At 39.3% G+C, this 18,205-nt stretch overlaps 1 protein-coding gene across 2 annotated transcripts in view; it reads left to right on the top strand.

The window, feature by feature from the left end:
- Positions 1–3,482: 3,482 nt before the first annotated feature.
- The window catches only part of LOC117424192 (docking protein 4-like), a 42,687-nt gene continuing 27,964 nt past the window's right edge, over positions 3,483–18,205 (top strand). Inside the window, exons 1-2 of one of the 2 annotated variants that reach the window (XM_058992758.1) lie at positions 3,483–3,747; positions 12,710–12,764. The gene's annotated coding sequence lies outside the window, so the exon portion shown is untranslated. The remainder of the gene's footprint in view (positions 3,748–12,709; positions 12,765–18,205) is intronic. The other variant, XM_034040336.3, reaches the window with a different exon arrangement.

Genomic DNA, 18,205 nt, shown 5'->3' with positions numbered 1-18,205 from the left:
TCTCTGGACAGCGAAGTAAAACACATTTTCTATGAATAAAACAGCATGCATTAGAGGCTACGTCTCCGGAATGTTATTATACTTGGAATTTTTAAAGGATATGCGCATGGAAATATTACAATAGAAAGTTAAAACAGTAAAGCCCTACAAATACCATCAAGAAATATTGTAACTTAATATGACTAAGAAAACTGTAAATAAAAAGAGAAAACATTGCACAGGCCTACAATATAAACACATTTTCAAATGCTGTTAATGTGTATATACTGCATAAGATATCCGTGTTACAGTATCCTTCATGAATCATTTTCAAATAGTCTTCAATCATTTCTATTGTTTAATAATTAAGTGGGTGACTAACGAATCGCCTGGCCAATTATAATATGTAAAAAAGGTTCACAGTGAAATACTTCTAGAATGGAGAGCTTAGTTATCATTCAAATCAATGTTTAGTGTAGTCTTTGAAGACTTGAGTTGAAGACAATAGTCTTTTATTTGTCTTGTTCTTTGGTAAGGTTGTTTCAGGTTTACAGTGAAGACACAAAGGTATGTTTCTGTTTCTTGTCTCACTTCACCTGCTAACTGCCTCTGCCCTTTGGGGCCAGGCGTGGTCACCATGGCAACTGGTTTCTAAGCCAGTGAGATTTACCTAGTCTACCTGGGGCTCCCAACATCTTGTATGGCTCTCAGTGTAGTCTGAGGCCTAGAATTTGAAGTACTATGGTACAATCAAACATAGAGGTACAAATCTATATTTATTTATTGGAATGTTATAGAGCTGTGCAGCAAGTTCAACGTGCACATCTTTTTCTCATTTATCTGTATGTTTAAGGTAAAACTATAAGAAACAAAATCACTTGCACAAATGTTTCATCTACAGTTTGCATCTACAGTTTGCACTGTTTGTCTGCTTGACTTTAGTTTGCATACTGTATTTTTTTCTTGGGATTCTGATTGAGCGTTGCGATGATTTGCCTCGGTTTTAGACAGGTGGATATCCTACACACATCATACCTGGCCTGTATCAACCCATGACCATCCAAGGTAAAGACACACATAGTAATGCTAAACCCTAAGCCATTTCTGGTGTTTATCTCCTTCTGCTGTGATATTAAAACAGCTGAATTGGCTACTAAATCATGGTATCTTGCAGGGCATTCTTTTGGTAGCCAATTTTTTAACCTTGGTAGCCTGCTTCTGGGACCATGCCAGTATTGACTGGTGCTGGCAAGCCAGTTAGCAGGGGTGCATTTAAAGGGATTAATAATTACACCCAGGAGGAGGAGCCCCAACCCTAGCCAGCATTCTACCATACTCCTTAGAATAGTAGGCAGGACTGGGATGACACCCTGGCTGGAGGTGTCTCATAATATCTATATATATATATATATGTTTTTATATATGGTGCCTTTCATAGTGGACCACCATCACAAAGCACTTTACAGAGGAAGGCTGTGAACTGTGCATTATATGCAGAGTCACTTACAATAGGACATTGATTTAACATCTTATCCACAGGATGGAGCACAAGGAGGTTAAGTGACATGCTCAGGGTCACACAGGGAGTCAGTCAGTGGCAGAGATGGGATTTGAACCGATGACCTTGTGGTTACAAGCCCTGGACTTTAACCACTGGATTACACTGTCTCCTATATCACACCAGCTGATCAATAAAGAACATTATGGACAGGTGCTCTTACATTAACATTATTATTATTATTATTATTATTATTTGTTTATTTAGCAGACGCCTTAATCCAAGGCGACTTACAGAGACTTGGGTGTGTGAACTATGCGTCAGCTGCAGAGTCACTTACAATTACATCTCACCTGAAAGACGGAGCACAAGGAGGTTAAGTGACTTGCTCAGGGTCACACAATGAGTCAGTGGTTGAGCCGGGATTTGAACCGGGGACCTTCTGGTTACAAGCCCTTTTCTTTAACCACTGGACCACACAGCCTCCTGTGCTGTACCTAGAGATTTACATGGGCGGCTCCCTGAGATTGAACCCCTGCTGAGACAGGCATTCCGGTGTCTCCAAAATGCCATTTCATAACTCACATTAAGGAATGAAGACTTTAGAGATTGTTACAAAAATAAACCTACTATGCATGTTCTGTATGACTATCCATCATTGTGGCTGGATAGAGCTTTATTTGCAAGCGTATTCAAACTGCTTCTGAAAATACTCCTTCTGAAGCCCAACGGTAAAGCATTGTACCTGATATGGGCTTAGGAGTCTTTTCAGAAGCACACTTTGCTGGAGTGTAACATAAATACCATTCCTTGCATTCCTTTTACAGTCATTCCTAAACCCACCAATTCTCCCAAACGAGAGAAAGGGCTGCGTAATATAGACAGGACAGCAATAGTTTCAGTGTGACATGCATGAGCAGTTTAAATCATACACCGGTTTCTCATTTACTCAAGAACACATGAGAAGGAGAGGAAGGCTGCTGTCCAAATCAACACTTAAATAAAACACATGATAACAGAGAGGATATAGAGAAATAACATTGCAATAACACTCTCTCTCTCTCTGTCTCTCTCTCTCTCTCTCTCTCTCTCTATATGAAGCTGTGATGGAATGTGCAGATTTGCAGAATGGATAGAAATGTAACAAAATAGATAACAGAAAAGCATAATTAAAATGGGTAAACCATGCAGCAGCGTAGATGTGTGATGTAGCAGAATATATATATATATATATATATATATATATATATATATATATATACACACAAAAATATATATATAACATGTTTTATTCATTGTGTAGAATTTCCATCCATTTCTCTATGCTTATATTCATTTTACTGTATGTTATACAATAATCATATTGATTTATAGCTGATCACGACTGTATAGGTTAAATCTATCCCGGTGTATGCGAAATAAAACCGTTTTATCGAGCTTCATATTAATTTCAATTCTATTCTTCTTCACTGTTTATTCTGCTTCAAACTCCCATATGAAAAATACATATACAGTATATGAAATGTAGTTATGATCATATTTCAAATAATAGTTAGTATGTGCTATATTATATTACACAGGTTACATATATCTCTAAAATGTATTTTTAAGCTTGCGATCCTGTATCCTGCATATATTGTTATAGGAGTTACCTTATTTTATTTTTTTTATCTTGGTAAATATTTTTCATAAATGCATTCCATTAAATATTACACCTATGTGTAACAGTATGGTATACCCATTGTATCTTTATTCCATTTGCACAAACACGTTCCTGTGCTGTATTTATAATGCATTTATTATTCCATGTGTGCTATGCAAATAAACAGTTTTTTACCTCGTCTAGCACTGACACATTAAAATGACCAGCATCGCAACTGAAGCTGGGTTGGGCAGAAACTAAAACAAACAAATACAGTACATAAATAAATAATTAAACTACAGCCGCGCCTTCTATTCTGTTATATACGGCACAGTGGGACTGTTGAAACGTGTCTCGCTAAATTATAGCTTGTTCTGTGCGGCTTCACTGAATGCAGCTCCGAGTTATCAAACTGGGCTGTAGCCTGCTGTCGGCATAGAGGCAAAGGCTGCGCTCTCTGCTAACACGCACACAGAAACACAGGTCTGCCTGCTTTTTTATGGGATTATTATACACCTCGCACCCTGTACGAGCCCTGCGTCTGAAGGTCAGAATAGGAACGGTTTTGGGAGCTGCAGAATCTCTTGAGGGTCGCTTTCTTCAACCGGCGCCCGCAGCCGCCTGTCAGGTAAGACAGACAGTGGCTCATTTTAGTGGTAAATTCGAAGACGGGGTTCGGCTGCTGGTTTAACGCAGCACTCCTCGAGGGAGGTTTATCGCGAGGATTTATTAAAACAAGTATCTTTTGATGTTGCGTTAGACTTGATTCTTTTTTTTATTTTTTATTTTTTATTAAGTGTTCATGTATTTGAGAAATTATGTTTGTTAGAAGAAAAATGGTCCCTTCACCATCGTATCGCTTAGCAGGATTCTTCGGTTCTGCTGAATCTGCTGGGGAAAGATACAACTAATAAACAAAATAATACATGCGTGCATACATACATACACACATACATATATACTTGTCTTTTATATGGCTTTAAATTATTATTATTTTTTTACAATTGTAGATAAGTAATCGTGTAACCATATTTTTTGCAACATGATAAGTACTGTAGCACTCGTTCTCATGAATTTATTCAATGTAACACCAAAAAAAAAAAAAGAAAAAGCCTTGCTAAGCCTCTTATTAACAGACACAACATCTGTTCAACTGCTGGCTTGCTCTCTTCCAGTAGCCTAAATAGTGTATAATTCACTGTAGATTTTAATTGACAAGATAACTGATCTAGCATTGGCATGAATTATTTCCTAATAGCATTCCACTGAAACACTGACACATATTTTTACAGATAGAATCATACTATTGTACTTTAGGCCCCCTCACTTTGGTATGTTAGTACGTATTTTGTAGGGGGTTGACTGCCTATTTAATTCAGAGCGAATGCATTTATTGATGTATTTATTTACTTTATGAGACTGTTTTGCTTTTAACTGCTGCTTCCCTCTTATCCAATACCTCATTCTGGAGAATGTTATTATTTTTCTTTGAGGTATGAATAATGCAGTGGTATTATTTATGATTGAATCCAGCTAAAAATGGGATGCTTCATATTATCAAGCTATACAAGTATAATAATAATAATAATAATAATAATAATAATAATAAAAATAATAATAATAATAATAATAATAATAATAATAATAATAATAATAATAATAGGCAATATTATTCTGTAAGCCTTATGATAAAAATACAAACGTGAAAACATTAAAAAAAAAAGAGCCTCCTTCAAAAGCTGCCATTGATTCCTATGCATACAGCAATCCAGGCAGGTAATACCCTAATAGCAGGGTTTGTTTGACTGTAAATGCAGGATCTGTTATTCAAAGTGTGCTTGCTGTCTGAAGAGTGCAGTGGCTGGAAAATAGCCACATTTTCACCAGTGAGTTGTCGTCTTTAGACAGTATTCAATAGAACCTGTGATTAAAACGAAACTTGCCCGGTAGGCCTACGTAGCTATTGTCCACAGCGGTCTGTTCAATTGAAACCTGAAAGGAAATGTTTTTTTTTTTTTCAATGTGTTGGTCAATACGGCACACATAATTATTTGCCCCCTATTGTTCTGCACCTTGCGTCAGTTTACTATAGTGTTGTTCAATGAATACGGAATACGTTTCCAATCACATTGGGCATTAACTGTGGAGCGTTTATCCTAATGGTTGATCTATATGTGCGTTTTGCTTTAAATGATTAATATATAAACATCATGCGCACACTCCCTTGTTGTCTGTGTTTAGATTTACACTGGAGAATAAGGAGTTTACATTATACCTTGAAACACACAGCGAAAGATTGATGCATACTGCTGCAGTGTGGAAGGCAGTGGGTTTGAGTAGCTCAGTGGTTAAAGTGCTGGGCTGCAGTGTGGAAGGCAGGTGGTTTCAGTAGCTCAGTGGTTAGAGTGCTGAGCTGCAGTGTGAAAGATAATAGGTTTGAGTGGCCAGAGGAAGTGGTCAGGAAGTGGTTATGGGAGGAATTAAGCTTAAGGTGATGCATGAAGAAAACACTGATGTGTAGAGGGTTTCAAAACAGATTAAATTGCATACAGTTTGGATTTGACTTTCCCTTTACTGGGTTCAGTGTGGCATATAAAACAGAAGAGTGAGAGTTTGTGTATTGGCTTTGATGCTAATCCCAGACCATAGAGATAGGAATACAGTGCAGGCAGCTAAACTGAAAAAAAACCTAACAAAAAAATGAACTGAACTGTAATTGACCAGGATTGAAACACTGGCTCTGGAACACAGTCAGGGTATCAGCTATAAGCTTGCAGAGCCATTGTGAAGCAGCCCTGCGAATATCTACAGCATAGCAGAAAGAACATTTGTGAAAAGGATTGTGGGACTTGTCTGTTTCTGGCTGGCTGGCTCTGTGAAAGCAGCCAGACTGCCCTCACACCCCCTGAGAAAACCCTTTAATTACCACCTAGCACTCGCTGCAGCATTCTCTGCTCTGCAAATGACAGGCTAGCGAGTAGATCGCTGCTAAGGCATGTTCAGCAAGACCTATCAGACTTGTTATTTCAAGAGAATCTACCAGGAGCAAGACCATTCCTCTAGAAAGTTTCTACTAATTAACTTCACTCTAGTTGGGCACACTTTAATAGGCATCTACTATGCTTTACTATGATTTCAGCATGTTTTAATGTGCTTAACAATGCTTTAGCTATGCAGTACTGCATTTTGTTCAACCACAGAAAGCATTTATGTGAACTGGTCAACCTGTATGATTCTGAACACCACTGTATCACTGTATATATGTGTGGGCTTTCTTGTCAAGCTGGGGTCCCATAGCCTTTACCATGCTCTGCATCAGAAAACCAGCAAGATGTAAAAAAAAAAGTATTAGCCAGTATTAGCCAGTGGCCACTCTCTACTGCACTGCAGGGAGAGACAGTTTGCAATTCACCAGTACTTGTTCTGGTCTTGTTTATTTATAGATAAGGGTGTTAGTGGATCAGGTCACTCTCCTCTGGGCCAGGGGGTCACAAGTTCATAGTCATCTGTACAAAAACTTGATAGCCTTTATCCATCAACACTCCATGTGTACCATGCTTAAGTGTATGGGGGAGGGAGTCAGTGTTTAAGGAAGTGCCACTCTCCTGATCAAATGCGTAAATACAACAAAATTAAAATATGTGACTTTTTTTTTTGGACGCACAGCGTAGAAAACGCCCAGGTTCTGTAAATATACATATTGTGGTTAAGCACAAAAGGAATTAGACAGTGATTCATTGGAAAACTGAATGCATTCTCCAGAGGCTGGTCAGTTTTAATGTGTTTCAGTGAATATGGTTAACCTCACTCAGCCAGTCTGGCTTTCAGTAGAGGGAGATGCTTAACTGCGGTCACTTAACTAACAAGTAATGAGCATATAGGGCCTAAATAATAAAAAAAAAAAATATTATTATTATTTATTTCTTAGTAGACGCACTTATCCAGGGCGACTTACAGTTGTTACAAGATATCACATTATTTTTACATACAATTATATTATATTATAAATAATAATAATAATAATACAATTACCCATTTATACAGTTGGGTTTTTACTGGAGCAATCTAGGTAAAGTACCTTGCTCAAGGGTACAGCAGCAGTGTCCCCCACCTGGGATTGAACCCACGACCCTCCGGTCAAGAGTCCAGAGCCCTAACCACTACTCCACACTGCTGCCCCAGGAATTGATCATATCAGGAATTTCCTCGCTTTCTCTTTAAAAAAGAAAAGCTCCATCCATAAGGCTATTCAGAACTTTGTAAGGAGCTGGAAATGAGCTGCAATGGCTGATTACTTTTCAGAAGCTGCCAGTCTGAGATGCCATTCCTGGCTGAAACTAGACAGCTACCCCATGCTGGGATGGCCTGGGGGGGAGGGAGGAGGGGAAGAAACAGGGGCTAGGTGACACTTCTGCTCGAAATGGTCTTTTTGGGATACCATTTAAAACCTCAGCAATACACCCGGCGCTGTCAGCCTTAAACACACAACACATTAACCGACCCAGCATGTTCTTTCAATTGCAAAGCTAATCGAAATAGAGCAAAGCATACCTGTGATTGATTGAGATGCAGAGAAGCCTGTGCTGACATCATTGATCCTCACACAGTGTTGAAACAGCAGTAGAATGCCACGCTGAGTCTTTTTTTAAAATTTATTTTTTTATAATATCGTATCTTGTTGCGCTTGTAATATGGGGAGGTAGCACGCAAGGAAATAGATGTCAGTCAGTGTTTTAACAGTTTTTGGCATTTCCGTGATTCGCCAAACAAAGTTTTCTTGTTCTAGGCTGGGTGATTGCATAAAGAGAAGGAATTTCAGCTTGACATTTTTTACCAGAGCTTTCTGACCTTTCTGCCAGCGGTGGCCGTTTTTGCAGAGCTGTCAGTCTGACATGATGACATTGAAAAGCCCTGTTAACTGATGTCTGTGTGCAGCGATTAATGTGAGCCTGTGTCTGTGATGGAGACCGAGTGCTACAATCAATTTGTGACGTAAACAACTCGTTATTGCTAATGTGTGAACAAAGGATGGATCTTAACCACTTACCCTAGTAACCAGCATTAGTGGCTAGCAGTACAAAGCTAGCCTGCTGATGGGGAGGGATAGATAATGCACTGAAAATGAGTCTTATAATGTGACTTTTTTAAAAGCATTTATGCTAGTCTTGTTTTTTTGAAAGGAGAAAACAAATCCAGGTGAATATTACAAAACTCAAAAGCAAATAATCCGAGGGTGCTTATGAGACCTTCGATTAATATATTTATGTTTATACTTTGCTGTTTGTGATTCATTTCCTTTAAAAAAAATAAGATTTCATAAAAAATAGAAGTTAATTAAAGACTGCAATAAGCAACTTGAAAATATCTCCCTAAGGGCCATGTTTTTTTAAAGCGATTCCTCTGTTCTTTAATTAAAGGCGAACAAAATTATGTTAATGTTATAAGATGAAAAAAAACAACACATTGAGAGTGCTCAGGAGAACTTGAAATATGTAACTCAGCTGTTTGGTTCTAGTGAAATTAACAGTTAACTTTGAAAATATGTCCCTAAGTTTCTTAGTTTCGTTTATGATTTATGAATTAAGTAATATATAAAGTAACATATGTATAACAGGATAGCCCGTTTGTGCATAATTTCTCATTCCCAAAGTGTTATGAGTTGCATAGGAGCTTCTCAGGCAGGGCAAATACTGTATAGTACATATTATTTACAGTGAGGTTACATGACAAAGACAGCCAGTTCTCTGGCTCCAAGGCGTTCTATCTAGCAGTAGTTTCTGCTGTGTTTTATATTTTGTGTAGTTTATTGCTCCTTTCATTTGTTATAACAAAAGTCTTTCCAAGATTTAGATACTGTAACATTTTTTTTTCCTTTTAAAGACATACCGGAACAATAAACTTTTTTTTTATGTTCTTGTAATAACCAAACAGATTTTGTTGAAAAACAAAAACAAAGGAATGATTGAAAAGGTTTCAGATAAAATATTGCATTGTTTCCTGTCTCTCCAGCGCTGTCTGAATGAAGCGATTATTTCATTAGCTTTGTGAGACAGAGGATATCTGCTGTCTGAAGTTCTTTTGTTCAGTCTGGAGAGTCTCATAGAGCTGACAGTGTTGGGTGGCGCTTGCTGTTGTTGTCAGTACAGTATGATTGTGATTTCCTTGTACCAGACACCGGCTATCCAAAGCTGCAATCCCACTGCTACAAATCCTAGGCAACTAAAATACTGTTCCTACTTACGACAGTCCTCGTCTACAATAGGGTTCATTCAGGGATCTGCAAGAATTAAAGCCATGGGTGCAAGCACATGTAATTAAAATGGCTTGAATGGTAGGTTTGGAGCTGAAATCGTTATTATAAGCATTGATGGTACCTACCGTACTGAGAGAAAGAACCTGTTCATTTCTAACACAATGAAATCATTTTGGTTTAAATAAAAGTGCTTGACTTATAAAGCTAATGCACATATGGTTTATATTGTTAATATCTCGATAACAGTGCAAGGGTTAGTGCACTCTCCCTATCACACCATGCTGTTTGAGTGCATCTAACCTAATGCCCCTTCCTAAGGATGGGTCGCTACTACCTTGCACTGTTCTCTATTTAGCAGAATAGGTTTCAGTGACACTGATTAGTCTGCTGTTTTTACACCAGGTACCTGTTCACACAGCTGGGTCAACATGGGACAGACATGCCCTTTGCATGCCTTGACAGGTTAGAGCCCAGGAGGCTCTTCACAGAGTTCAAAGCTTATCGCTTTGAGTCTGCCAGGAACATTCATTTTCAAACAAACGGGTGACAGGGGATGTGCTTGAATTAACTACTAAAATTGGAAGAGCATCGTGGGGATGAGCAATTAAACCTGATCAGATGTTCTTCTTGCCTGCTGATTACTCCCCTGGGGGCTCCTAACATCATCACAGCTTGCCAGGGAGATAGCGATACAGCACTTGATTTTCTAAATGCTGTCGCAGCATTGTTAAGCCAAGCTGTTTATACGTGTGGAAATCGTTAGTGTACAGATTCAGGCAAATACAGAATCCATGGTTTAAATGAAGGGTCCATCAAATGTCTTAGCACAGAAACTTGGGATTTTTTTTTTTTGCCATCGCAGGCATTTGTTTAGAGAATGTTTGATTTGGTCATTTTATTGAGTAGTGCCATAGACGAGAGAGCTAAAGTACTATAGATATACTTTGTGATGCCCTTTGGTTCTATAAAATGGTCATAGGGGACCAGGGTTAAGAGAAATGTTAACTTCAATGCTCAAACTCTTTCTTAGCTCCAACCCAGGACGAAGGAGGTGTAGCAAAGTCGTTTGCAGTGTGCTGGTGTGATGATGTGATTGTGAAAAAGAAGACGGACGACAAAGTTCACGATCCAAACAGGTTTTATTTTTATAATCCTGGTCTGGCGACCACAAAGAATAATCCCAGGGAATACACAGCAATGTGTATTGCACTGTTCCAAAACAATGGGTTGCAGTCCCAAAATAATAAAACACAGTTTGTAAATAATGAACATACTTAGAACACACACAAAGACACACGTTCACAAGTCCAGAGTGATTGTTATTGTGTTTGTGGTGAATTAAAATTTATTTGTGATTAAAGGTGCAGTGTTGTCCGAGTTTAGTGCTGGCCTGTAGCGGCAGCTCCGGATCATGTTAGCCATCTAATAATAACAAACAAGTAGATTTTTAGAGACAACAAAACAAACAAAACACTCATGCTAATTTCACAGTACTCCTTCTGGTTCAGCTTAACCATAATAAAGGAATAGATCACCTCGCTACGTCCCCTTTTGTACTGTCAGTCATACCCCATTGGTTAGCGAGTGCAATCGTTTCTCCACCAATCTGTGGTTGCCACATCACTACCCTTCCGGGTCGATGACTTGGTGTACCATAGCTCCGCCCCCTTTCTAGTTGGCCGACTTCCACCTAACCCTGGGAATGAATTGTTGGGCCATCCAGTCCATGGCACTCTGTTCCCTTTACACAGCACCCTCACAGGTCAGGAGGGAGATTTATAACCAAGATTCATTCTTTCTCTGTCACAGGAGGTTATGACAATAGTCCAAGCAGCGTAACTTTAATTCGATACTGTCAGCCATGCTGAAGAGAAGATAGCTAATACAGGCAATATAAACTCAATTTGAAATGCTGCTAGCTCTTTTATCTACCCAGCATTGTAGAAGAGAGTGCCAGACAGAAATCTAAAGCAGTTCAATGGTGTGCAAGCACTCTGCTGAAAACGTGACTTCCCGTGATTGCAATCTCACTTTGTCACAATCAGCTCTCCACCTGACCTTGTTACATTTCCTGGGTTCTGTTGCTTATCTTGATGTGAGATTGGAGTTTGCCTCATCACTCTCGGGGCAGTCTTCACTGCGAGAGCAGGCTCAGGAGACAGCAGAGCGGGCGCTATCCAGCTGAAATAACTTTCCATTTCAACTTGTCTCATTCTTTAAAAGAGAATCAGTGAGTGGAAAATAAAAAGAGAGAGCTCTGTTGTAATTGGTGCCATTTGCTAGTCCCGCTTCCTGGTATCCTAACATCATCGGCTTTTTCTAATCATAATTCTTCTTTTGAATCGTTGCAGACTCCACTTGGTATTGTAGTTCAGACTTCACAGGTTTCTATTCTGCTAAGAATTATTATTATTATTATTATTATTATTATTATTATTATTATTATTATTATTATTATTATTATTATTATTTACCACCTTGAGTTGAATTCAAGTATGATGACCTTCAGATTGAAAACATTCCCAGGATTAACAATCATAGTTAGCGTAAAAGCTACTTCAAATCAATACAGTTATCTGAATCGTATTGTGGTGGCTGGATTTTTTGGGGGGGAGTTAGTACATTTATCAGCTTACAATATTGTATAATAAATGCACAATCTACTACTAGAAACAGTTTTACTGTTGGCCCTTCCTCACTAAAATGAATGAAAAAAAGAAAGCGAGTGTCCTCTCAGAAACCAACCACATGCAAAACTGCACTGTTCTCGTTCCCTACCTACACTATGAATAAAACAGGACAGATTTTTGTGTCTAAACAGAATGCAGAATTTGACAAATATGATGATGCATAATTTATTTTCATCATTCCTTTCGCCATCATACAGTATATTCACCTTTGTTTTTGGGTGTATCATTAGAAGGCCAAACCATGTCAGATATTGTGGTGGAGAGAGGCATGCTGCAATCCCCACCCCTCTCCTAGGACAGGAAAGGAGATTGGGCTTCGAGCTCCCCAACCACAGAGCTGGCTCCTGGATAGACTCAGAATAAAGCCATGAGAGATTGTCTGGAGTTAGGCCGGACTGCTCTGGAGTGTGTCAGGAATCAGACACTACCCCAAAGATATAGCCTTTATGAGATTCACTTCATTCCAACACACCACACACAGACACACATACACACACAAACACACTCTCTCTCTCACACACACACACACTCTCTCTCTCTCACACACCCACACACACGTTAGAAAATTTCTTTCTACTCTTCAGACGGTAGCGGTTTTCTGTTTCCCTCTCAGCAGATGGCATTAATTGTGTCGCTTACCCTTTCAGAATAAGAACCACTGGCAACAATGTGGCATAACAACAATACTGGAACATGAATAAGGTAAGGCACCAGCTCAGTGTGCGGAGGAGGGCCATTGACAGAGAAAGGGTTAACAGTCTAAATTAAAGATAAGGTACTGGAACCTCAAAGCTGCTGCTAATCCAGCTTTGCTAATCCTTTCACATCAGTGCCGCCTGTAGCCGGCCTTAAGGTTAATATAAAGGGTCAGGCTGGCACCTCCCAGGGGGCCATTAACACTTGGTGAGCAATGAAGCCAGTTAGAACTCCGAGCTGCAGGCTTGCAGTCGACCCCATGCAGCCTCCACCTCCCCTCTCCTGGGACCTTCTGTTTCTCCCCAAGTGCGCTCCAGGGCAGTACGACTGGGCTGCCTTTGCACTGACAGCGAGGTGGCACGTTCGATTAAGAGTTTTCACTAGCCCAGCTCTCAGGGGCCTTGACTTTTTAAAGAGCTGGTATTTACACACAGTTCTCCAACCCTCTCCACTTTGTAATATATATATTTCATTACTGTATATATTTATTTACTTTTGGTAAATAAATTGACACGAGGGAGCACATCTCAAAGGTGGCCTCAGTTACTGTACTTTAAAGGAATATTTGTTTGTTTCATACTCCGCCACCTGAACTGATTATTACTTTTAGATACATTTTATTTAGTTTGTTGTTATGGTAACTTAGTGTTTTACTGTAGAATGCAGGCTCTGAATGCCAATTTTTCTGGCTTTAGGCACAGGAAAGGAATGTTTATATCATTACACCAGGAATGCATTCAAAGCCGAGCACACTCAAGTGTGCTTTTTTCTCAGTTTCTGAGAATTATACCAAGAAACCACACTTGATTAACATTTATAATTAAAAATCTCTCTAAATAAAAAAATATGAAAAATGATCAATTTCAATTTCAATGAAAGATATATAAGCACTGAAAGACAAAGCATGCAGTATACTGCGATGACGACAATCAAATCTTGGGATTTAAACACATCTTAATACTATATTACTGTTGCCACCTCACTCTGTGGGAAGCCAAGTTTCATTTTGCTTTCTCATTTTAAAGTGCTGTGTGGGATATACTTTCAAGTCAATTTCTGGGAAATGAGAAACACCGTTATAAAAGTTTCCCATAGTACAGTGTGGTAAAGCACAGTGAAAGCATGGTAAAGCACAGTGAAAGGACGGTAAAGCACAGTGAAAGCATGGTAAAGCACAGTGAAAGGACGGTAAAGCACAGTGAAAGCATGGTAAAGCACAGTGAAAGGACGGTAAAGCACAGTGAAAGCATTGTAAAGCACATAGAAGTATGGTAAAGCATACTAAAAAGCATGGCAAACCGGTGTAAAGTATGGCAAACTAACCCAGCGTCTGAATCAGTCTACCTGTTAAAGAGATTAGGAATAGAGCCCCCTTGGTACAGTGAATTACATGGAAGTCATTTCATAGGTTATTTATCTTCTCTAGCTGGGTACCACACTGAAAACAAGTTTGGGCGTCCTTTGGGCTGTTCTCTGGGACTAATTTCCTCCCAAAAAAGATGTAACTCATCTGTAACTTCAAGCCATATCCCAACGGTTCCTGTGTGTGCGTGGGCTTAGCAGTAATGACCTGCCTGTTTGTTTTGAGAGTGAGAGAAGGGTCACAGATAGTTATCTTTCTCTGCCCCTACTGTATCAACAGAAACTGGATTCCTTCCCTTTAGACAAAAGATAAAGCTCTCCAAACAGGAGCGGCTGGCAGACATCGTGTCTGATACCTTCAACCTGCCGCTGCTTTCCTAGGGAACCTCAGTCTCCTGGTGCAGAACCTTTTCAACAGCGCAGTGTGCCCGTGCGTCAGCAGAGCAGGGATTGACTTGGTGTTAATGCTTCCTGGCCTCATCAAGTTACAGCACAACTTAACAAAGAAAATATATATATTAAAAAGTTTGTATTTTCTGAAACCCTTATCAACAGTTTAGAGAGAATGTATTAGTTTATTGTCGTTTTTTTCAAAGCACTGTTTAAACATATAAAATGATGTTTATAAAGACATCAACGTACAGAACGTGACCATAAACAGAGTATGTTACTTTGCTAGCCCTTAGTTTATCTTTATAACAAGATAGCTAACTGGAACTGCTTTGTGAACAGTGCATTCGGTCTATACGGCCCTACTGGATTTAAAATTTACAAACAAAATTGTAAAGCATTTGATACCTAAGAGTATCAGAGACGCAGGACTTGAGAAAAAAAAGGAATAATCAGAATCAAAATGAGCAGAACAGCAGAGATGTCCTCTTTATTCTGACATCAGTAGGACAGCATTGGGTTGCCAGTGTTGCCTGTTGGTTGATTCTAGCCCCCAAGCAATGACTGTCATGATGCTTTCATCCAATATTCTCAGAAGTGTTTATTTCTTTCTGTGTGAAGTTCAGGTGACACAGTTTTTGTAGCCCTGAAACCATTACTTCTGTAACTGTCACGTTGTTGATGCTGCTTCTCTCAGACTGCTTTTTATAAATCTCTGAAAAAAAAAAAACAAAGAAAAAAAAACACACAATTAGCCTGGAGATTCCCTAGGTTGTATCTATTTTAGTTTAAAGTGTGCCAACATATCTGGATGCACATTTTAAGACATGCATTTCAGAAAGCTGATCCTTTAAAAAAAGAATCTCTTCAAACAAAAAGAGCTTGCTGCTGCAAACCTATGGGAGTCTATTTTTTGGTTTGCTTGTTTGCCATTTTGCATGTGTACCATCCCTTGCGGGGTTGACACACACAGAGCGGCTGTTGGCAGGTTGGGATTGTGGGATGCCAGCCTGCTGATTCTGACAGGGACATGTACTAATGATCCTACCAGCAACCCAGCCAGCTGAGTCCTCTCTCTCTCTCTCTGTCTTTCTCTCTCTCTCTCCCTTTGTCTCTCTCTCTCTCTCTCTCTCTCTGTCTCTCTCTCTTTCTCTCTCGCTCTCTCTCATTCTCTATCTTTCCAGATAGCTCTCCCAGTAGTCAGTAAACCACTACTCTGAGGTGTTCAGGGAATATATCTGTATGTTGTAGATTTTTTTGATGTATGCCCCTGTTTGTTCTAAAAAAAAAAAAAAAAAAGAAAATGAATGAAGAGAGCAGTATGACAGTGCAGTTTGCTCTCAGATTTCTCAGGTGCTAACCCTGTGCAGATACAAATGATTTTACAAAAGGTAAAAGAAAATTGTTGTTGTTAACATTTATTAGAGCTATCAAAGAAACAACATGCTGTAGGTGAACATACTGTAAAATCCATTTAATACAACAATTCATTAATTCAGACTTTGCACTGGGACATAAGCTTTGAAAATCTGGTGCACAAAATCACGCCAAACTTATTCCGAGGAGAATTGTACACCCCTTTGTTAGTGAGACCTTCTCATTGGCTGCTAACAAGCCAATTCCCTTTGAGCCTGAGTTTAATTAGCATTGGAGCTATTGAAAGGTAGCTGCAGTCACAGAGCCCCTAATTCAGTAGATGAAACCCCACCCCCTTCCAACTGGGCTCTCCCTGATGGATCATTGATAGAGACACTGAGAATTAATTGGGTGGGAGGATTAGGCACAGATTTGGGGGGGTAGAAACTTCTAGGATGCCAGTCTCTCTGACGCACACACTTTGTTAATTAGTCTCTGTTAATTGCAACAAGATGAAAATCTGATGGCTGCTGCAGCTACTGTAACCGTTTATTTTGGGCTTACCGTGATGAATAATTAACCTTAAATGACCTCTATTATTTAACAGCATGTCTATGGGCTGTTTTTTCTTCCATGGTGTATGAGTCATTCTTGCCATTGCCTTGAAGCCTTAGCAGCTAGGAGAGAGGGACAGGGACGGGCAGTTACAGGCTCCCCCACAGTCACTGCACTACAGTCTCTGGTGCACTAATAGCTTCAGTTAGTTTTGTTAACCTTTGACAAGTTAGCATCCAGTGTTAAAATGTATTATATTAATTCCCCAATGCAACGAACAGTGTCTGTTTGATAAAGCCAGCTTTCTCCAGTCATCTTTATGTCTTCTAGTTCTTTGCTTACAGACGTGCCCTAGCGAGACAGACAGACAGGCCATTGATCCATTACTCACTGAGCTGCTAACATGCTGGTGATTGCTAGGGTCCTGAAAAAAGACAAATAGTTAAGATATTTTCTATCATTCAGTGCTATCTGTCAGAGATCAAGGCTAAAAATTCAGTCTGACCCTGAAATCTCCAGAGCAGAGCCGATTGCCCCCTATCCTACCATTTTTATTTTCCAATTTCAACCTCCTCCTGATCAATACGTAGTTTTATTTTTTGATGTGAAATGTTTTCGGCTCAGTAGCCGTTCCTGGAGAAATAGAGCGAAGTGGCTCTTGAAATTGACCAGAAACTGACAATCAGTCTCTCATTTCCTTTTTCACACAGAAAATAAATCAGTCTTTACTGTCAGATTAATGTACCGGAAGATCATTCGATTCAGACGTCACCTGTCAAGGCAGGGAATGGTCCCTCCTGAGTTCTGACATGAGTCCTCGCTCCTCTGAAAAACACTGCATTTTATTCCATTTAGTGACGCCATTTAAAAAGCTAGCACTTCATTGTTTTCTCAGTTGGATTTCACTGATTCTGCAGTCTGGTGACTCCTGCTGGTAGAGGGAGACACTGCAGTCAGTATTAGGCATGTTTACTGGTGTTTATCATAGACAAGTCTAGGCTGGGACCAAATCAAAACTTTGACACCCCCCTAGTCGCACTTAACAAAACTGTATTTAATAGCATTTTCTTTTTTTTTGTAAGTACCTTATTTCTTCTACTCATAAAAAGAAAACACTATTAAAATACCTTTTTTCTTTGCTTAATAATATTCTTATTTAAAAAAAATCATGATGTGTTGAGTATTATATTCATCAAGTAGAAACAAAAGATAAATATCAGCATAAATATCACTTTTATTGTGCCAAAAATGTTCCATTAAGAAAGCCTTCTGCTGTACAAAAAAGAAAAGTAATTTTCTGGAGATCTCATTATGTTTAATAACTCTGGCGAACGCGATTTATGAAAGCGACATGAAAAATGACATTCTTTCTGGAATCTATTTGATTCTCATTAGTTTCTTTTCAGCTTTAGGCTGAAGCAGCACGGAGCACGCTGTCATGCTAACAGCCTGTTCTAGTAAAGGCACTACCTTCAATCGCTCTTTTCCCACTGGGGTACGAGCATATTGCCTCTATTTTCCTCTGTTAAATGGAATTGTGATAAATTTCCTGTCGACCCGCCCCCCTTCTGACTCAGGAGGTCATAGGATGTGATCTTGTCTTAAGACTACTCATTACATAATCCATCGAGTAGCTACGAGGTTGTGTGGGGTCTTCTGCTGTTTAATGAGGCTCCTCGATCTACTGCATGTAAAAGGGAGCCATAAGAAGGTGTGGGGGTGCTATACTGTTATATCTCTGTTGTTTACTGTAGTATAGTGTACTGTATTGTCAGATATGCACA

The sequence above is a fragment of the Acipenser ruthenus genome, chromosome 19, assembly GCF_902713425.1.
Source record: "Acipenser ruthenus chromosome 19, fAciRut3.2 maternal haplotype, whole genome shotgun sequence".
Taxonomy (NCBI): Eukaryota; Metazoa; Chordata; class Actinopteri; order Acipenseriformes; family Acipenseridae; genus Acipenser; species Acipenser ruthenus.
The sequence above is the reverse complement of the archived record's forward strand: the minus strand, read 5'-3'. Positions and strand labels throughout refer to the sequence as shown.